The sequence below is a fragment of the Marmota monax genome, unplaced genomic scaffold (genome assembly GCF_021218885.2).
Source record: "Marmota monax isolate L192 unplaced genomic scaffold, Marmota_monax_Labrador192_F-V1.1 WCK01_AAM20220418_F8-fsc00101, whole genome shotgun sequence".
Taxonomy (NCBI): domain Eukaryota; kingdom Metazoa; phylum Chordata; class Mammalia; order Rodentia; family Sciuridae; genus Marmota; species Marmota monax.
Window position 1 is genome coordinate 1 of NW_026692786.1, and position 10,539 is coordinate 10,539.

A 10,539-nucleotide genomic window follows, 5' to 3' on the forward strand; every position below is an offset into this window, starting at 1 on the left:
AGCCGCGGCGAGTCCAAGGAGGTGGCTTCTTTCTTGGAGCCTACACTTATAGGAGCTTACACCGAGCACGGAGCGGCCGAGTTCCGGCTCCCGGAACTTCCCTGGACCGGGGCTAGGAGCCCGCGGAAACTGTGTCTCGGTCCGGGTCCTGCTGAGGGCAGGTCAGGACTCACCCATTGCTTGGGTTGCCTGGCAAGGGGAACGAAATGCTGCCATTCGCATAGGATACCAACATGGCAGAGATCTGATGTCAGCAGAAAGCGGTGGAGGAGAGATCTTCATCAATACCAGCGGTGACATAAGCAGTTGGTCTTCTGGTAAGGGGGGTGAGGCTCAGTCACCCGAGTCTCCTCAATTTGTCCTCGAGCCGGAGGGAAGGAGCCGGGCCGCCGCCAGCCCCCGGAGCAGGCCCAGCGGCTCGCCAGCGTGGTGACCGCGTGACCCCAATTGGAGAGGGGGCGGAGCGGAGCCGCCACCCACACCCGCCAGGTGGGCAGACCCACGACCCAGTAGTACATGGGCGTGGTAGGAGGGGCAGGGCAGAGCCGCCCTTCGCGCTTGCAAGGTAAACAGACCTGTGACAGCCTGGCGGGTCAGGCCCAGTGGCCTGCCAGTGTGGTACACACGTCACCCCAACTCGAGTAGGGGCAGAGCAGATCCTTATCCCACGCCCGGATCAGGCCCTGCCGGTGTGGTGGTCACGTGACCCCAATTGGAGTGGGGGTGGAGCGGAACCGCCACCCGTGCCCGCAGGGTGAGCAGACCAGTGATCAACCTGCAGATCAGGCCCAGGGGTCCGCAGGCGTGGTAGGAGGGGCAGGGCAGATCCGCCGCCCGCGCCTTCAAGGTAGGCAGACCTACAACAGACCGGCGGATCAGGCCCAGGAGCCTGCCGGCGGGGTACAAACACCACCCTAATTGGAGTAGTGACAGAGCAGAGTCGCCTCCCTTGCCAGGAACAGACCCAGCATCCTGCAGGCGGGGTAGTCACGACACCCCAATTGGAGTAGGGGCAAAGCAGAGCCTCCACTCGTGCCCGAAAGGTGGGCAGATCTGCGACCGACCAGCAGGACAGGCCCAGTGGCCTGCTGGTACGACAGACACGTCACCCCAATTGGAGTAGGGGCAGAACAGAGCCGCCACCAGCTCCCAGAACAGGCCCAGTGACCTGCCGGCGTGGTAGCCACGACACCCCAATTGGAATAAGGAGAGAGCAGAGCCGCCGCCCGCACCTGCAGGAAAGATACGCAAGCAGTATGAAAAGACAAGGAAAGAAAGGACCACAAGCAATGCAGGTCAACGCAACTTTAGAAGAGGTAACAGCTGCAGCAGATGGAATGTCAGATAAAGAATTCAGGATATACATGCTTCAGATGATCTGGAGTATCAAGGAAGACATTAAACAGCAAAATCAGACAATGAAAGATCACTTCGACAACGAATTACGCAAACAAATCCAGGAAGCAAAGGATCAACTATACAGGGAGATAGAGGTTATAAAAAACAAGCAATCAGAAATCCTAGAAATGCAGGAAGCAATAAACCAACTTAAAAACTCAATGGAGAATACTACCAACAGAGTAGAACACTTAGAAGATAGAACATCAGACAATGAAGACAAAGTATTTCAACTGGAAAAGAACATAGACAGCTCAGCAAGACTGTTAAGAAACCATGAGCAGAACATCCAAGAAATATGGGATAACATTAAGAGACCAAACTTAAGAGTCATTGGGATACAGGAAGGTACAGAGCTCCAAACCAAAGGAATGAGCAGTCTATTCCATGAAATAATACAAGAAAACTTCCCAGACTTGAAGAATGAGACAGAATCCCAAATCCTAGAAGCCTACAGGACGCCGAATGTGCAAAATCATAAGAGATCCACACCTAGACACATTATAATGAAGATGCCCAACATACAGAATAAGGAGAGAATTTTAAAAGCTACAAGAGAAAGGAAGCAGATTACATTTAGGGGCAAGCCAATCAGGATAACAGCTGATCTTTCAACACAGACTCTGAAAGCTAGAAGATCCTGGAATAACATATTTCAAACACTGAAAGATAATGGGTTCCAACCAAGAATGGTGTATCCAGCGAAATTAAGCTTCAGGATGGAGAATGAAATTAAAACCTTCCACGATAAACAAAAGTTTAAAGAATTCGCAGCTAGAAAACCATCTCTTCAAAACATCCTAGCCAAAGTATTACAGGAAGAGGAAACGGAAAATAACAATGAAAACCAACAGTGGGAGGTAGGACAGTAAAGGGGGGGGGAAACAATCAAAGAGGAAAACAAACAATGTTTAGTAACAGAAATAAACAAATATGGCTGGAAGAACAACCCATATCTCAATAATAACCCTAAATGTTAATGGCTTAAACTCACCAATTAAGAGACACAGGCTAGTAGAATGGATCACAAAACAAGACCCAACAATATGCTGCCTACAGGAGACGCATTTGATAGGAAAAGACATACATAGGCTGAAGGTGAAAGGTTGGGAAAAATCATATCACTCATATGGACTTCGGAAACAAGCAGGCGTGTCCATACTCATATCAAATAAAATAGATTTCAAGCCAAAGTTAATCAAAAGAGATAAAGAGGGACACTACATACTGCTTAAGGGAACCATACACCAACAAGACATAACAATCATAAATATTTATGCCCCAAACAATGGTGCAGCTATGTTCGTCAAACAAACTCTTCTCAAGTTCAAGAGTCTAATAGACCACCACACCATAATCATGGGAGACTTCAACACACCTCTCTCGCCACTGGACAGATCTTCCAAACAAAAGTTGAATAAGGAAACTATAGAACTCAATAACACTATTAATAACCTAGACCTAATTGACATATATAGAGTATACCACCCAACATCAAGCAGTTACACTTTTTTCTCAGCAGCACATGGATCCTTCTCAAAAATAGATCATATATTATGTCACAGGGCAACTCTTAGACAATATAAAGGAGTAGAGATATTACCATGCATCTTATCTGATCATAATGGAATGAAACTGAAAATCAACGATAAAAGAAGGAAGGAAAAAGCATACATCAATTGGAGAATGAACAATAGGTTACTGAATGATCAATGGGTTATAGAAGACATCAAGGAGGAAATTAAAAAATTCTTAGAGATAAATGAAAACACAGACACAACATATCGGAATCTATGGGACACATTGAAAGCAGTTCTAAGAGGAAAATTCATTGCTTGGAGTTCATTCCTTAAAAAAAGAAAAAACCAACAAATAAATGATCTCATACTTCATCTCAAAATCCTTGAAAAAGAAGAGCAAAACAACAGCAAAAGAAGTAGAAGGCAAGAAATAATTAAAATCAGAGCTGAAATTAATGAAATCGAAACAAAAGAAACAATTGAAAAAATTGACAAAACTAAAAGTTGGTTCTTTGAAAAAATAAACAAAATCGACAGACCCTTAGCGATGCTAGTGAAGAGAAGAAGAGAGAGAACTCAAATTACTAGCATACGGGATGAAAAAGGCAATATCACAACAGACACTTCAGAAATACAGAAGATAATCAAAAACTATTTTGAATCCTTATACTCCAATAAATTAGAAGATAGTGAAGGCATAGATAAATTTCTTAAGTCATATGATCTGCCCAGATTGAGTCAGGAGGATATAGAAAACCTAAACAGACCAATATCAATTGAGGAGATAGAAGAAACCATCAAAAGACTACCAACTAAGAAAAGCCCAGGTCCCGATGGGTATACAGCAGAATTTTACAAAACCTTTAAAGAAGAACTAATACCAATACTTTTCAAGCTACTTCAGGAAATAGAAAAGGAGGGAGAACTTCCAAATTCATTCTATGAGGCCAACATCACCCTGATACCTAAACCAGACAAAGACACTTCAAAGAAAGAAAACTACAGACCAATATCTCTAATGAACCTAGATGCAAAAATCCTCAATAAAATTCTGGCGAATCGGATACAAAAACATATAAAAAAAATTGTACACCATGATCAAGTAGGATTCATCCCTGGGATGCAAGGCTGGTTCAATATACGGAAATCAATAAATGTTATTCACCACATCAATAGACTTAAAAATAAGAACCATATGATCATCTCGATAGATGCGGAAAAAGCATTTGACAAAGTACAGCATCCCTTTATGTTCAAAACTCTAGAAAAACTAGGGATAACAGGAACATACCTCAATATTGTAAAAGCAATCTATGCTAAGCCTCAGGCTAGCATTATTCTGAATGGAGAAAAACTGAAGGCATTCCCTCTAAAATCTGGAACAAGACAGGGATGCCCTCTCTCTCCACTTCTCTTCAACATAGTTCTCGAAACACTGGCCAGAGCAATTAGACAGACGAAAGAAATTAAAGGCATAAAAATAGGAAAAGAAGAAATTAAATTATCACTATTTGCAGATGATATGATTCTATATCTAGCAGACCCAAAAGCTCTACAAAGAAACTATTAGAGCTAATAAATGAATTCAGCAAAGTGGCAGGATTTAAAATCAACACGCATAAATCAAAGGCATTCCTGTATATCAGCGACAAATCCTCTGAAATGGAAATGAGGACAACCACTCCATTCAAAATATCTTCAAAAAAAATAAAATACTTGGGAATCAACCTAACAAAAGAGGTGAAAGACTTATACAATGAAAACTACAGAACCCTAAAGAGAGAAATAGAAGAAGATCTTAGAAGATGGAAAAATATACCCTGTTCATGGATAGGCAGAACTAACATCATCAAAATGGCGATATTACCAAAAGTTCTCTATAGGTTTAATGCAATGCCAATCAAAATCCCAATGGCATTTCTTGTAGAAATAGAGAAAGCAATCATGAAATTCATATGGAAAAATAAAAGACCCAGAATAGCAAAAACAATGCTAAGCAAGAAGTGTGAATCAGGCGGTATAGCGATACCAGACTTCAAACTATACTACAGAGCAATAGTAACAAAAACAGCATGGTACTGGTACCAAAACAGGCGTGTGGACCAATGGTACAGAATAGAGGACACAGAAACCAATCCACAAAACTACAACTATCTTATATTTGATAAAGGGGCTAAAAGCATGCAATGGAGGAAGGATAGCATCTTCAACAAATGGTGCTGGGAAAACTGGAAATCCTTATGCAACAAAATGAAACTGAATCCCTTTCTCTCGCCATGCACAAAAGTGAATTCAAAATGGATCAAGGAACTTGATATCAAATCAGAGACGCGCCGTCTGATAGAAGAAAAAGTTGGCTACGATCTACAGTCGGTGGGGTCGGGCTCCAAATTCCTCAATAGGACACCCATAGCACAAAAGTTAATAACTAGAATCAACAAATGGGACTTACTCAAACTAAGAAGTTTTTTCTCAGCAAAAGAAACAATAAGAGAGGTAAATAGGGAGCCTACATCCTGGGAACAAATCTTTACTCCTCACACTTCAGATAGAGCCCTAATATCCAGAGTATACAAAGAACTCAAAAAATTAGACAATAAGAGAACAAACAACCCAATCAACAAATGGGCCAAGGACCTGAACAGACACTTCACAGAGGAGGACATACAGTCAATCAACAAGTACATGAAAAAATGCTCAACATCTCTAGCTGTCAGAGAAATGCAAATCAAAACCACCCTAAGATACCATCTCACTCCAGTAAGATTGGCAGCCATTAGGAAGTCAAACAACAACAAGTGCTGGCGAGGATGTGGGGAAAAGGGTACACTTGTACATTGCTGGTGGGACTGCAGATTGGTGCAGCCAATTTGGAAAGCAGTATGGAGATTTCTTGGAAAGCTGGGAATGGAGCCACCATTTGACCCAGCTATTCCCCTTCTTGGTCTATTCCCTAAAGACCTAAAAAGAGCATGCTACAGGGACACTGCTACATCGATGTTCATAGCAGCACAGTTCACAATAGCAAGACTGTGGAACCAACCTAGATGCCCTTCAATAGACGAATGGATAAAAAAAATGTGGCATTTATACACAATGGAGTATTACTCTGCATTAAAAAATGACAAAATCATAGAATTTACAGGGAAATGGATGGCATTAGAGCAGATTATGCTAAGTGAAGCTAGCCAATCCCTAAAAAACAAATGCCAAATGTCTTCTTTGATATAAGGAAAGTAACTAAGAACAGAGTAGGGACGAAGAACAGGAGAAGAAGATTAACATTTAACAGGGATGAGAGGTGGGAGGGAAAGGGAGAGAGAAGGTAAATTGCACGGTAATGGAAGGAGACCCTCAGGGTTATACAGTGGAGGGGGTAGAGAGAGAGGAGGGGAGGGGAGGGGAGAGGTGGGGAGGGGGGAGGGTGGATGATGGGAAAGGCAGCGGAGCACAACAGACACTAATATGGCAATTTGTAAATCAATGGATGTGTAACTGATGTGAATCCGCAATCTGTGTATGGGGTGAAGGTGGGAGTTCATAACCCACTAGAATCAAAGTGTGGAATATGATATGTCAAGAAATTTGTAATGTTTTGAACAACCCACAATAAAAAATTAAAAAAAAAAAAAAAAAAAAAAATATTGATGGAACAAAGAAGATAGAAATAGATATGAGGATAAGAGCTATAATACATGACATAGTATTTTAATGTTCAGTAGGAGAAAAAATAATAAAAATTGGTTCTAAGCACAATTCATCTTATTTCTGGATAGAAAAATACTGACATCCTGTATCATACTGTGAACCAAAATCAATTCCAGATAGATTAAAATGTTAAATCTATATGTTTGTATACACACTCACAGAAAATTGCACTTGGCTCCTTTATTCCATGGCTGTCTGAAATTTTCTATAAGCAAAACTTTTGTAAGAAACAGAAAACACTGGAAATAAGACTGGGAGTATAGTTCAGCAGCAGGTCTTGCCTGGCAAGCACAAGGCTGGGTTCAATCTCCAGAAACACACACAGAGAAAAAGAAAACATTGGAAATAGCTTGAGAAACAAAATAGATAAGAATATGAGAAAGTTTATTGTAGCATTACTCTTTGCTATTTTTTGTTTTATTTTTCTTTTTCCAATGCTAGGGACTAAACTCAAGACCTTGTACATCCTAGGCAAGTACTCTTACTACTGAGCCATATTTCCATCCCAGAAGCATTACTTTTAAAAATATAAAGAACAGAAGACAAGCAGAAATAATAATTGGGGAAATGTTTGAAGAGGCAAAGGCATACATATACTGTGGAACATACTGTAATTATTAAAGACTTGAAGAAAAAAATTAAAAAATGTAATTGAATGTAAAAAGGCAAATTTCAGAGAAATATATAAAGTATTGTCCATTCTTTTTTTTTAATTTATTTTTTAGTTGTAAATGGACACAATACCTTTATTTATTTTTTTTATGTGGTGCAGAGGATCAAACCCAGGGCCTAGCACGCACTAGGCGATCGCTCTTCCGCTGAGCCACAATCCCAGCCCCATCCATTCTTTTAAGTATAATGATTTATTTTGTGTATTATCATTTGAGCATAAAGAAATTCATGAAGGGAAAGCTTTAGGCATTATTCAAAGTGAACAGCTATGGAAAGACAATGAGGAATGGACAGGGACAGAGATTGATTTTCATTTAATGGCACTATTTCATTGACCTAGTATAAAAGCACTATTTCTGTAATTTTAGATGAGGACTTAATCCTCCAAATATGCACATAAAACAAAATAGAAATGCCTTTGGCAATTCTCATTGTTTATCAGTTTTCTTTGTGATAACAATGTGTAATAATTCTCCCATTTGCAGGTATTTTTGTTCACTCTACATTTCGCAAACTCATTATAAAATTTTACTTTTTTTTTGGTTCTGGGAATTGAACCCAGTGGTTAAGGGGTACTTATGCACTGAGCCACATCCAAGCCCCCCTTTTTTTTAAATATATTTTGAGACAGTGTCTCTCTAAGTTGCTTAGGGCCTTGTTAAATTGCTGAGGCTGGGTTTGAACTTGTGATCCTCCTGCCTCAGCCTCCCAAGCCTCTAGGATTACAGGTGTGGCAAAATTTTACGTCTTGAGAGCTTGTCTGGAGGTTCTAGCAGGGGAGCACAGCTACTCATATAACCTTGACCGAAGAACAGTCCTCCTCTATCAGGGAAGGTCATCTTCTTTGACCCAGCACACAGCTTTTGGAGGGATGCACATGGAGCAGTGAAGGAGGAAGGGATACCCGCTTAGCCAGCCAGATCAGCTGAATCAACCCTGGTGATCAATGGGGTGACAGATGTCACAGCCAGATCGCCCTCACATCCAAAAATTTTACCTCTTTAAAATTATAAAAATGAAGTAATTCAGTGTCCAAAACCTCTTACTGCCAAGTACACATGAGGCCTGGGATTTAATAGCAAGTACCACAAAAACAAAAACAAATCAAAAATCCTGTTTACACAGAATTTAAGAAAAATTAGAGTGGTAGGGAATGAAAGGATGGACCTCTGGCAACAATATATGGATTTCCCTTCCCCACAATGGTTACCTGTCCGGTAAACCAGACAGCTATTTGCTAAGCATGAAAACTGGGGCACAAGAAAAGCCCATCTCAAAACATTAACTTAATCCTAAATAAAGCCCAACTGTGGGTTAAAAAAAACCCAACCAAAAAATAAAAATTTAAGGAGTTAGGTGGGATGGCACAAGTCTGTAATCCCAGTAACTCAGGAGGCTGAAGCAGGATCCCAAGTTGGAGGCAAGCCCAGGGAATTTAGGGAGACACTGTCTCAAAATAAAATGAAAAGGGGTGGAGATGTAGCTTAGTGGTAGAGCACCCCTGAGTTCAATCTCTGGTATCACAAACATCTTGATTTCTTTTTTTAAATTTTTTTTAGTTGTTGATAGGCCTCTTTTTATTTACTTATTTTATTTATATGTGGTGCTGAGAATCGAACCCAGGGCCTCATACATGCTAGGCAAGTGCTCTACCACTGTGCCGCACCCCAGCCTGACAACTTGATTTCTTAAAGTATTTTTATTAGGCTTCTGTACTACAGTGGCAGAGTTGAGCAGTATCAACAGAAATATTTTTTATGGCCCACAAAAGCTAAAATACTTACCCCCTTTCTTGCCCTTTATGGAAAATGTCTGCTGACCTTTGGTCTAGAACACAATATATAATTCCATTGATGTATTTGATGCAATTGCAAAATTATGACAATCTGGGTTCTCAATAGGTTAACCCTAAAAAGTTTTATTTTCATGTATGTATTTATCTACAGCATAAGAATGATAACTGACATGATGCTTAGAATAAGTAAAAACTGCATATAGGGGAAAATATTAGTAGAACAAGTCCTTACCTTGAAGAAAGAAAAAACCCCTTCATATTTGGATTCAGCTATTTCATCTCTGGAAAAAAATTTCAGCTGGAAACTGTTCACATCTATGAAACTTTAGGGAAATTACCTTGTACTGTACTATTTCTCCCCTGCCCCCAAACCTTTATAGGGCCAAGGAATTTGCCCCATTAAAAGCTCCTATTGTGGGGCTGGGATTGTGGCTCAGTGGTAGAGTGCTCGCCTAGCACGGGCGGGACCCGGGTTCGATCCTCAGAATCACATAAAAATAAAGGCATTGTGTTGTGTCCATCTACACCTAAAAAATAATTTTTTTTTTAAAAGCTCCTACTGTGCCAGGCCAGTGGTACATGGCTGTAATCTCAGCAACTCAGGTGGTTGAGGCAGGATTTCCAGGCCTTGTGTCAAAATAACAAATAAAAAGGGCTGGGGATATGGGTCAGGGGTCAGTGGTTAAGCACTCCTGATACAAATAAAACAAAACAAAAAACAACACTTGTAGAGATGACATATCTTCTTTGGCTTTTTTTTTTTTGGTATTGGGGAATGAACTCAGGGGCGCTTAACCACTGGAGTACATCCCCAGCCCTTTTCTATATTTTATTTAGAGACAGGGTCTCAACTGAGTTGCTTAGCACCTTGCTGTTACTGAGGCTGGCTTTGAACTGGCAATCCTCTTGTCTCAGCCTGCCCAGCTGCTGTGATTACAAGGTGGGTGCCACCTGGCCTGGCCTTTTTTTTTTTTTAATATGAATGATCAATTATAAATCAGGAGCTATCACTTCAAAGATGTAGATATTTGGTCAGGTGCAATGGCACACATCTGTAATCCACACTACTCCAGAGGCTGAGGCAGGAAGATAACAAGTTCAAAGCCAGTCTGGGCAATTTAGCAAGACCCTGACTCAAAAAAAGGACTGGGAGGGCTGGGACATAGCACAGTTGGTAGAGTGTTTGCCTTGCATGCACAAAGCCCTGGGTTCAATCCCCAGCAACACACACACACACACACACACACACACAAAAGGACTGGGGACACAGCTCTGTGGTAGAATATCTGCTCAGGATGTGTGAGGCCCTGGGTTCTATCCCCAGTACTAAAAACAACAAAAACAACGAAACACTACCACCACCAGTAACAAAAACCCCAATGACAAAGTGAATTTCTGGGTTCTCTCTCTGGGCCTCTATTTCCTTAGAACATCACAGTTGACTTG